We start from the raw sequence: 10,533 nt of genomic DNA, 5'->3' as shown, positions 1-10,533 counted from the left end.
AACTCTTGAACTATTTATCGTTTTAGTGTCTAATCCGTCCAAATTCCTACTGAACCATGTTCAGTCATACGAAAATGTATGATTTTTAAAAGGAGGCATGAGTCTAAACCCCACCCCTGAACCCAACCATCGTTGGGGGATAAGCAAATTGTACAAAATTGCATGAATTAGATTGTACAAATTCATACAAATTAGCCACTAAATCAAAAAGTTCCATATTGCCATGAGATAGCATTGGTATATCACAATTCCCTCAAATTAAAATTGGAAACAGGGCTTGGTTTGAGTTGTTATGTTAGTAGTTTTTTGTCTTCATGTCCAAGGGAGACCATTGCACAGATCTAATATGCGAATACAGTATAGATGAACTTTTATATTTGTAAAAAAAAAAACGTTTACACTCACAGACATAATCAACTACAAGTAAACTGTTTTGTGTGTGTGTGTGTGTGTGTGTGTGTGTGTGTGCTTTTGCCTTATACAAGGCTTTAAAATATATGCTGAGGTTTGCTGTTTCTGGAGTATCTGAGGTACAAGCTGTAAAGGCTCTGGAAAGGAGGCAGGGAGCAGCAGCTCATTTGCATTTAAAGAGACACACACAAAAGTGTTTAATTGTTGTTGTTGTGATCACAACATGATATAATGACAGATCCATGAATTCTTATAAGCTGATACTTCATAGACACGTTTTGGGAACACTTGAACTTGATTTTACATCTTGTAATATCACCTCCTTTACAAAACTGAGCAACCAAATTGGTTGGCACAGCAACACGGTGGCTCAGTGGTTGGCACTGTTGCCTCACAGCAAGAAGGTTGCTGGTTCAAGTCTCAGCTGTGTGGAGTTTGCATGTTCTCTCCGTGTTGGCTTGGGTTTCCTCTGGGTGCTCTGATTTCTCCTTCAGTCCAAAGACATGCGCTACAGACGAATTGGATTAACTAAGTTGTCTGTAGTGTAAAGAGTGTGTGTGAATGTGAGAGTGAATGGGTTTTTTCCTAGGACTGGGTTGTGGCTGGAAGGGCAACAACTGCGTAAAACATATGCTGGATAAGTTGACGGTTCATTTTGCTGTGACGACCTCTGAAATAGGGATTAAGCTCCAGGAATATGAATGAATGAATTACAATTTCAACTGTTTTCTATTTGACTATGACCCAATCCCAATTCTACCCCTTAGCACTTCCCCTTACCCCTACCTTTCATTTTGCGCATGCACGCCAAGGGGTAGGGGTGTCCCAGTTCTCTTTAGCTTGAAGTCATAGGGCTAAGGGGAAGGGGTGAATAACCATTAGAACGAAGATTTTTCAGGACCACACTTGAAACCAAGGGGTAAGAAAATTTCCCAGAATACACCAGCCACAACGGCAGTATTGCTGAACCCGAAAGTAAGGAGATCCACAAATTAGTATTTTTTTTTCGCATTATTACGAATTTTTACGACAAACAAACAAATGTTTTAATATATTCATAACCGCATTCTTGTTTTACAGTCATGCTTTTAAAAAAAATGCTAAAAAAAACGCAAAATTTCACGATCTATAATCTCTAACTCCTGTACAGCAGTCCCACAGCATTCTTACACTCAAATACCCTGTCAGTAATGTCTAGTGGCTGTCAATGAGCTTTTTACAGTGTCCGCTATAATGTTAATGTTGTTTTTGGTGTGTTTACATTGATGAATATGGCCACTGTGTAAATACACAGTAGAGTTACGATCTTATTGCCACATTAGATTGTTATGATAATAGAATAAATCCCTTCTGTGATTTCCTGAAAATAACTACCAAAAAAAAAAAACATAACTAGAATAACTACAGCGATAGTCTGATCTCACATGAAGCAGGAGATCGCGAGGACATATGATGACGTGTGCTGGTGATGTAGTGCTTTCCCAATTCTTAGGGGTAAATTTTAAACCCCTTCCCCTTCAGCCTCGGTTATAAGGGCCAAGGGGAAGGGAAAGGGGAAGGGGTACGGGTACGGGTACAAAAAAAAAATTGGGAGTGGGTCTTTATATTGAAGTGTAATTTATTCCTGAGCATCATTGCACTTGTCTTTATGTCACATGATTTTGATAAATGCTAAGGATTTGAGGATTTGGTGGTCAAAAAAAGTTTCCTGGTTATTTTTAAGTATTTTGTTGATGAAAAGATAGTTTAAAAATTATTTCAGAATTTTTTGTGTCATTTAAATGACAGTTTTTTTTTTCAGTTAAACCTTTTAACCACCAAAGCTCACTTGAAAACTCATCAAAAAACTTGAAAATTTATTACTTTATCATATTCTCCATTGTGGTAAAAACTTAGCATTGCATTTTAATGTCAATTAGCATCGCATCCATGCGAATAAAAGTATTTGGCAATTTTTTTGTAATCTACTTTCTTGAGTGGTTGCTTTTATTTTTAAAAACTAAATATTGGATCTGCAATTTATTTAACTTTTTTAATTTTCAGCCTTTTCCAGCATTATATGCCACTCAGTTCTGATTTTTCTTTTTAATCTTCATCTTTCCTCCTAATCATCCTTGATCCATTCACTTCCATTCATTTTCATAGACATAAACCAGAGAAAGACTAACGGAAAGAGATGGCGACTGTATTTGGTTGTTATGCTAGAGTTGTCCTCCTAATTGCCGTTCTAAGACAATCAGCAATAATTATAAGCTATCCTGAGCAAGTAATTAGCACTCTATTGTCTTATTTGATGTCTTTTCATTTTTCAAGCATCTTAATGATAGAATGCGTGTGTGTGCGTGTGTATGTGTGTGTGACTAACTGGCGTTTAACATGCCACATACTGATTAAATATTTCACCCTTAATGAAGCTCTTTTAACATGCACAGCACATTATCTTTCTAGAAACTTTTCACACTTCAAGTAGAGAGAAGCATTAATTAATGGTCAACCTGAAAACGGCTGCTCTAATTAAATAAACAATTTGTTAGAAAATAAACAAACATGCAGTTTATATTTCAAGCACACAAAAAAAATATATTTGTTCTTAAATAACAGGATATAAATTTGATAAATTGGCTGTTTGAGAAGTGAGAAAATGCCCATTACATTACTAACCACAGGAGAGGCCGAATTTTTCAGCAGGATAGCGTTCCATCTTATACTTCTCATAGCCTCTAGGTGCTCCAGGATTGGCCAGCCCAGTGAACAGATTGAATTGAATTGAATTGAATTTTATTTGACAGATTTTAGACAAACTGTACAAAAAGTATTCCATACACTTTGTTAAAAAAAACTGTCGAGGATAAAAACACAATAAAGCCCTGGGCTTATTTCCATTGTGGTCCTCTGTTAAATTAAAACAATGTATGGCTTCATAATACTAATGAAGAATAAAACAAACAGTCGCCACAGCGGTACAAACAGCCAACCTATCCAGCACAATGTCCCTCCAGCCGCCAACCTAATTCACACTCAAGTAACATAATTTAAAAGATCCTCATCCACCATGCAAAACTAATTATCCTCATCAAACAACCATCTTTTAATAGCTTTTTTGAACAACCTTAAATCTTTTATTTCCTTGATTGCTTTTGGTAGTTTGTTCCACATGATTGCACTTGTATATAAAAACATATTTTTCCCCACTAAACTTCTAAATTTAAATAAACAAATATTAAAATCCCAACTCCTAGTACTGTATGAATGCTGTTGCCTCACCATTTGAAAATAGTTCATCAAATAGCTAGGAACCACATTATTAAACATTTTACGTACCATTCCCAGTTTTAAAAAACACACTCTATTACTAACAGTTAACATACCTAATTTATTAAAAGACTCTTTGTGCAAATGTGCTCTAGGATGCATTTTTAAAATTATTCGTACTAATTTATTTTGTGCCTTTTGCAATTTCTCCTTCAAATTTTGTGAGCAGCTACTGTACCAAAATGACGTAGCATAATCAAAATGGGGTTGAATTAAAGCTCCTGCCAACAGTTGTAAAGAATGAACATCCAAAAGATCAGATTGCCTTGCTAAAAACCTAATTTTTCCACAAATCTTCGTAATAACTTTTTTTGCCATAGCATCTCCTGATAATTTATTATCTATTAAGCAACCCAAATAGTTTATCACATTTTTTGACTGAATTTTCCAATCATTAATCTTAACTACCAAATTATCATCTTTTTTTAATTTCACTCTTGAAGCAAATAAAATAGCCTCTGTTTTACCCATGTGTAAAGAAAGTTTGTTGTCTAAAAACCAGTTGTAAACACTTTTTAACTGTGAACTCATAATTTCTTCCAGGGCCCTTTTGTCATGATGAGATACTAAAATTGCGGCATCATCAGCATAAAGATAGAGCTCCTCTGAACACGCTATTTTTAAATCATTAATATATAAAAGAAAAAATAATGGACCTAAAATACTTCCTTGAGGTACTCCACAGTTGATTGATAAGGGAGCAGATAATATACCCTTTATATCGACTCTCTGGTTTCTATCATGCAGATATGACTGAACCCACTTTAAAGACACTTTATCAAATCCAATTGCCTTTAATTTATATAGTAAAATTTGATGGTCCACAGTGTCAAAAGCCTTCTGAAGGTCCAGCAGCACCATTCCACAATAGTTGCCACCATCTACAGCTCTCCGTATTTTGTCTGTCATATGTAATATACATGTCTCGGTGGAATGCAATGCTCTAAAACCTGACTGTAACTCATACAAAATATGTTTTTTAGTAATGTAGTTGACTATCTGTTCGTGTACAATTTTTTCCAGAATTTTAGACATAACCCCCAAGATTGATACAGGTCTATAGTTAATCATATCTAACGTACTTCCTTTTTTATATAATGGTATAACTCTAGCACTTTTAAAATCACATGGTATTTTCCCTTGTTCAATAGATAAATTTAAAATATGTGACACCAAGGGGGCAATCACTTTAACAGAGTCTTTAAAAAATCTAGCAGGAATATTATCAACTCCAGGAGCCTTATTTAATTTTAACTCACTAATAATTTTTAAAACTTCACTTTCTGTAACAGGTCTCAGACTAAAAGAATCCGGCAAAATGTCCTGTTGTCTATAAAAAGAAAACACTCTATCTTCATTGTAAATATCAGGTTGCCCTGGAAGCTGACCACATAATTTTTTTGCTAACAATATAAAATACTGATTAAAAGATTCGGCAATATCCTTCGGATGAACTATTAATTTGTCTTCTACCTTTAAATTAATTTTAGATGATTTCCTACTTTTAGCATTTGAATAACCTAAATTTCTCAGTACACCCCAAAGTTTTTTTGGATCAAATTTATTTTCATTGATCTTATCCTTAAAAAAAACCCTTTTTGCTTCTCTTATTTTGTTCCTAACCTCATTTCTCTTTAATTTATAAAACTCATAACTGCTACAATCACTATCCTTCCTAAACTTGGCAAAACTCTCATCTCTTATCTTTAACAGTTGTAAAATTTCATCTGTAATCCAAGGGTCTGATCTTTGTTTAACTCTTATCTTTTTATATGGTGCTATTTTATTCAAAGCATTACTGAACAGATCCTTAAAACAATCCCATGCTGCCTCCACATCCTTGGATCCCCATACCCCGGACCAATCAACTTTATCCAATATATCACAAAATAAATTAGGACTATAATTCTTCATTGACCTCACTAAAACAGTATTATGACCCATAAGCTTCACCTTTTGCACTTTTCTACATAAATATACTAAAAAATGATCACTCATACTACACTCAATAACACCACTACAACTTATCTTATCTGAATCAGATGTAAGAATCAAATCTATAATAGACTGCGATTTGGGAGTAATTCTAGTTGGAACCTTAATAATTTGCTTCAATCCAAAAAAATCTGAAAAATGTTTAAAAGCCTTATATAACACAGCGTCCACATTTAACATATCAGTATTTAAATCCCCACATATTATAATTTCCGATCCATGGGTTTTCACAAAATCATTTAAACTTTCGTCCAACAATTCATAAAAATTACTTTGATCTGGTGGCCGATACAAGTTTCCAATTAAAATAGGTTTACTCTTTGGTAATAAAACGTTCACCCACACAGCTTCAATGGATGCATTATTCATCTCATTTCTAACATTAAAAGACAAATCCGATCTTATATAAACACATACGCCACCACCATTACGATTTCGGTCTCTTCTTATCAAACTATAATTCGCAATTTCAATTTCTGAGTCCAACACTGAACCGTCCAACCAAGTTTCACTACACCCAAATACCGACAACCGTAGATCCGAACACAACAGTCTTAGCTCGGAAATCTTTGGTAGAAGACTCCTTACGTTTAAATGAGCAATACGTAGACCTTTAGATGATCTCTTGAAGTCCGCATCATGAATAACATTTTGATGATATGCGCTTACCGGAGAATCCAAGTTCAAAGACGAAACCACCTGTTTACTCGCAGGCTCCATACATACGGGTCGAAGGAAACGGTCCTCATGGTAGACGACACCAGCCGGCATTCCCTGAGCAGTTCGCACATCTCTCGCTTCATCGTGCGCAGATGACAAACTATCCCAGTTTTCTGCAATAAAACTCCATTCCTCTGAAATCGCTGGTCTCCGACACTCTTCGCCGCCCGCACGCCGTACATCAAAGCGTGACTTTACTATAATATCTCCTGGCTTCTGACATCCTCCTGCTGCCGGGCCAGGGCATGGATGAACATCACCAGACAAAAGTAAGCATATAATTATAATTGATCCATCGCTTCTTCGTTGTTTTCTTTTACTCCCATTTTTCTTCGTACACGGAACTGCCCACGGATGGGATAGAAACGACTCGTAAACAATATTCGTTCCCATGCCGAAATGTCTCTCCGTCATATCTCTGTCCTGAATTAAAAAAGTAAAATGCCCCAAACTGGGCTCCTTAGCTGGATAAAACAAACTGGGCTCATTTGCTGGATAAAGCAAACTATAAAACGCAGTGAAAATTAGCACTGTTTGCACGCTCCATCTGCACGCCGCCATCTTGACACCTTAAAAAAACGAACATTATTAATATGAACATTATTGAGCATGCCTGGGTTAAGATGAAGGAGGAGGCGTTGAATGTGAATCCAAAGAATCTTGATGATCTCTGGGAGTCCTGCAAGAACGCTTTCTTTGCCATTCCAGATGACTTAGATTGCTTTCACACCTACACTTTTGTTTTGGAACATGTCTCGATTGCCCAGTTAGCGCGGTTTGGCATATGTGAACAGGGCAATCGCACTCTGTTCCGCGCCAAAGTAATCGCTCTGAGATCGCTTGAATGAGGTGGTCTCGGCTCGATTGAAACGAACCCTGGAGCGGTTCAATTACAGTGAGAAAGCGATCCGAGCGCGGTTATATCACAGTGTTTTATGGATATGTAATAGGCATATGGCTATATGAAGAAAGAATTATGATAATGGCGGGAAGTTTCGCGAGTCTCCGATTGATCGCAAACGAGTGATGATCTCCCGGTAATCTTGCGTCTCCATCCCGGTCCTCAAATAGGCTACATCGCGCACTCTTCTAACCCCTCCCCACCGCATCTCTCCTCAGACACATCGCGCGCACACCCTGTCAATCACCATTAAACCACCACCTCTCCTGACAGCTTAGCGGGACTCTGCAAAATAAACCCTGACACTCTGACCAATGTGAGGAGAGTTTACTCGCACGTGACTTGTTTTAGCTCTTTAGGTCCGATTAGAAGCTTTGCAATGTGAAAGCGAACCGTTCCAAGAGCAAAGAGCAACAATGTAACAATTGTAATCTCTGTTTCGGAACAACTGAATCGATTCAGAGGTGTGAAAGCACCCTTATATTAATAAGTGATTTGAGTCATTGCAGAGCTGTATGGATGCAGTCCTCCAAGCTTATGATGAATTTATTTTATTTAGTTTTATACACAATTTGCATTCTGTCAAAAGACATAAAAACAGTAGAGTAACCGTTTTCAAAAACTGGGCTAAGACTGAAAGGTGGACATGAAGGATATTTCAGTGGTCCTCTGCGATAGTCACAAAACAACTAAACATTTTGACTTGCAGTGCTTACGCAATGCCAAAGTGACAAAGGATTTTGGGGGCACTGATTGTTTAAATGAGAAGGAAATTTAATTTTGAGACACGAGTGAACATCGAGTGTAAGACGGTAAGACTGTAAGACGGTTTTACAAAACAATCTTATAGTGTTGAGAATGTAATTCCTGTTTCAAGAAATGAGCCAAACCAAATGAGAAAAACTGTAATAAACTAATACTAATTAGCTGTTTATTAATAGTTGTAAGGTTGTTGTTGAGTTTGGGTTTTTGATAGGATTAAGGATGTAGAATAAGATCATACTTTATAACTACTAATGAAGAGTACAAGTTCAGTACAGTTCAAGAGTACACACTTAGCTGACGTTTGGTAATAAAGCTTGTTTGGCATTCTGTCTAGGAAGAGAGCCCTAAGCTCATAAGATCCTCGAGCCCAGGGCTTCCATTCCATTTGCAGGGCGAGAGGGGAGTTTGAGCTCAGGTAGATCTTGAGAACTCACCCTCCCCACTGCTTAAGGATTATGAAAGTATGCTGCTGGTGAAATTCGTCCATGGTGCTGATTTGGTTTAGTCAGTTTACTTATGTCTCATGTTTTGGACTGTATAGGAGGAAATCTGAACTCTGAACAGAAATGTGAACTGGCTGAATAAAGACCCAAACCGGAGTCATTCTTGATGTGAGGCAACAGTGTTAGCCACTGGACCGCCGTGCTGCCCTATAGAGGAAAAAGAGGTGGAGATGGGGTGGAAGAGGGGATTCTTCAAGATGAAGATGACTAAGGTAAGATGCTTTGGTTATTTATACTAAGTTAGGAATAGTCTGATTGGTGAATCAAACGACAGCTAATATGGGTTCAACTATGTCAATCATGGGCAAATTAACCTCTCGAAATTAACTTCCGTTAATATCTTTCAATTCAATTTAGCTTTATTTTTTAGCACTTTTACAGTGTAGATTGTGTTAAAGCAGCTTAACATTGAAGATTAAAGTAAACTGAAACTGTTTAAGTCTAGTTTTCAGAGTTGAAGATCAGTTCAGTTTAGCTCAGTTCAGTGTGTGTTCATTTTCACTGCTAAGAGTCAAACACTGAAGATTAAATCCATCGATGAACACCTCTACAAGGCCTAAACCATGCAAGCCAGTGATGACAGTGGCGAGAAACAAACTTCACCAATTTGGTAATAGGGCGGTAATAAACCTCATGAATTGTGACCGTGCAGGGAGGTGACAGAAACTGGGAGCTCTAGCATTTACTGCGAGGGAATGACATTCGATGCTGTACAGAGTTTGTTTTTGTCTTAGAAATAAGATATATTGATTACACATCATATATATAAATATAAATTATTTACAAAATACTTTCAGCAAATTATAACAGCTTATCATCCAGTGAAAAGCACAGTGATTCAGCAAAATTAACATTAAAGTGAGCGGCGTTCGTTTAACAGGTCCATTTGCGATGGATATTGAACATGATTAAATGACCAAGCATCCAGCCCCAAATTTACAATCTCACTGAAGCTCCAAGTGTTTTACAAGAGACAAGTTAAAGGTCTACAAGTCTTTGGATGCCAACAATGTTGTTCTGTGAGGTCATGTGCAAGAAATAATGCTCCATGATGACCAGATTTAACACTATGTAGAGCTAAAAACTGAGGTTCTGCCTAGCCAAAGAGAAGGAAAGTAGACGGAGCTAACGTTAAGGCCTTGGTAATTAATCAACAACAAGCAAAATGACTGCATTCTGACAGCGAACTACTGTTCGGCAGGATATGTGAACATACTCAAAGTGAAAAAGTTGGTTTTATATCCGCACATTCGGACTTTCTCCTTAATAATATAATTTCATAAAAGTATTATTTGCAAACTTGGAATAGCGAAGTCATATTAGCAGCCAGTGACTATCAAAGTACAACATTGTTCACAGTCAAAAAAAAAGTGTTAATGTTGTTTTCAATTCACTTTGCAGGTTATTTCAGACCGAATATTCAAAGTGCCTTGGTAAACAATATAGGAAGTGTGTCACAGGTTGGCACTGAATGAATGTGTAAATATTAAAACAACTTTACCTTAATAACTTACATTTTCACATTTCATTATTAGCATTCAGTGTCCGCAGTTTAATTCACTATATGTAACTGTTTTTGCTGAAATCATTGCTGCAATCAAAAACCAGTAATGTGTATGATTCAGCATATCGTGAACTTACCTGATATAATATGAGAACGGCAGGCAGGCCCGGATTGGCTAATCGGGAGAACCGGGAGAATTCCCGGTGGGCCGGTCCGTTTTTTTGGCTGTGAGGGCCGGTGTCCCTAGCTGCTCTCACTCTCAGCAGTCGCACTTTTTTCATTTATTTGTTTATTTGACTAAAACCTCACTCTTTTTATTTATTATTTTCCCACAGCTCCGCTCTTTTTATTTATTTTCTCGCAGCCCCGTGAGCAAAATGCAGCCTACAGGTTAATGTTGATCAATGTTGACCCCATTCCAC

General features: G+C 37.0%; 1 long non-coding RNA gene across 13 annotated transcripts in view; it reads left to right on the top strand.

The window, feature by feature from the left end:
* The window catches only part of LOC137495912 (uncharacterized), a 453,250-nt gene that overhangs the window by 206,794 nt on the left and 235,923 nt on the right, over positions 1–10,533 (top strand). For all 13 annotated transcript variants that reach the window (XR_012407548.1, XR_012407549.1, XR_012407545.1 and 10 more), the window contains one exon: positions 8,646–8,819. This is a non-coding gene — a long non-coding RNA (uncharacterized lncRNA). The remainder of the gene's footprint in view (positions 1–8,645; positions 8,820–10,533) is intronic.

This window comes from Danio rerio, chromosome 6, assembly GCF_049306965.1.
Source record: "Danio rerio strain Tuebingen ecotype United States chromosome 6, GRCz12tu, whole genome shotgun sequence".
Lineage (NCBI taxonomy): Eukaryota > Metazoa > Chordata > Actinopteri > Cypriniformes > Danionidae > Danio > Danio rerio.
The sequence above is the reverse complement of the archived record's forward strand: the minus strand, read 5'-3'. Positions and strand labels throughout refer to the sequence as shown.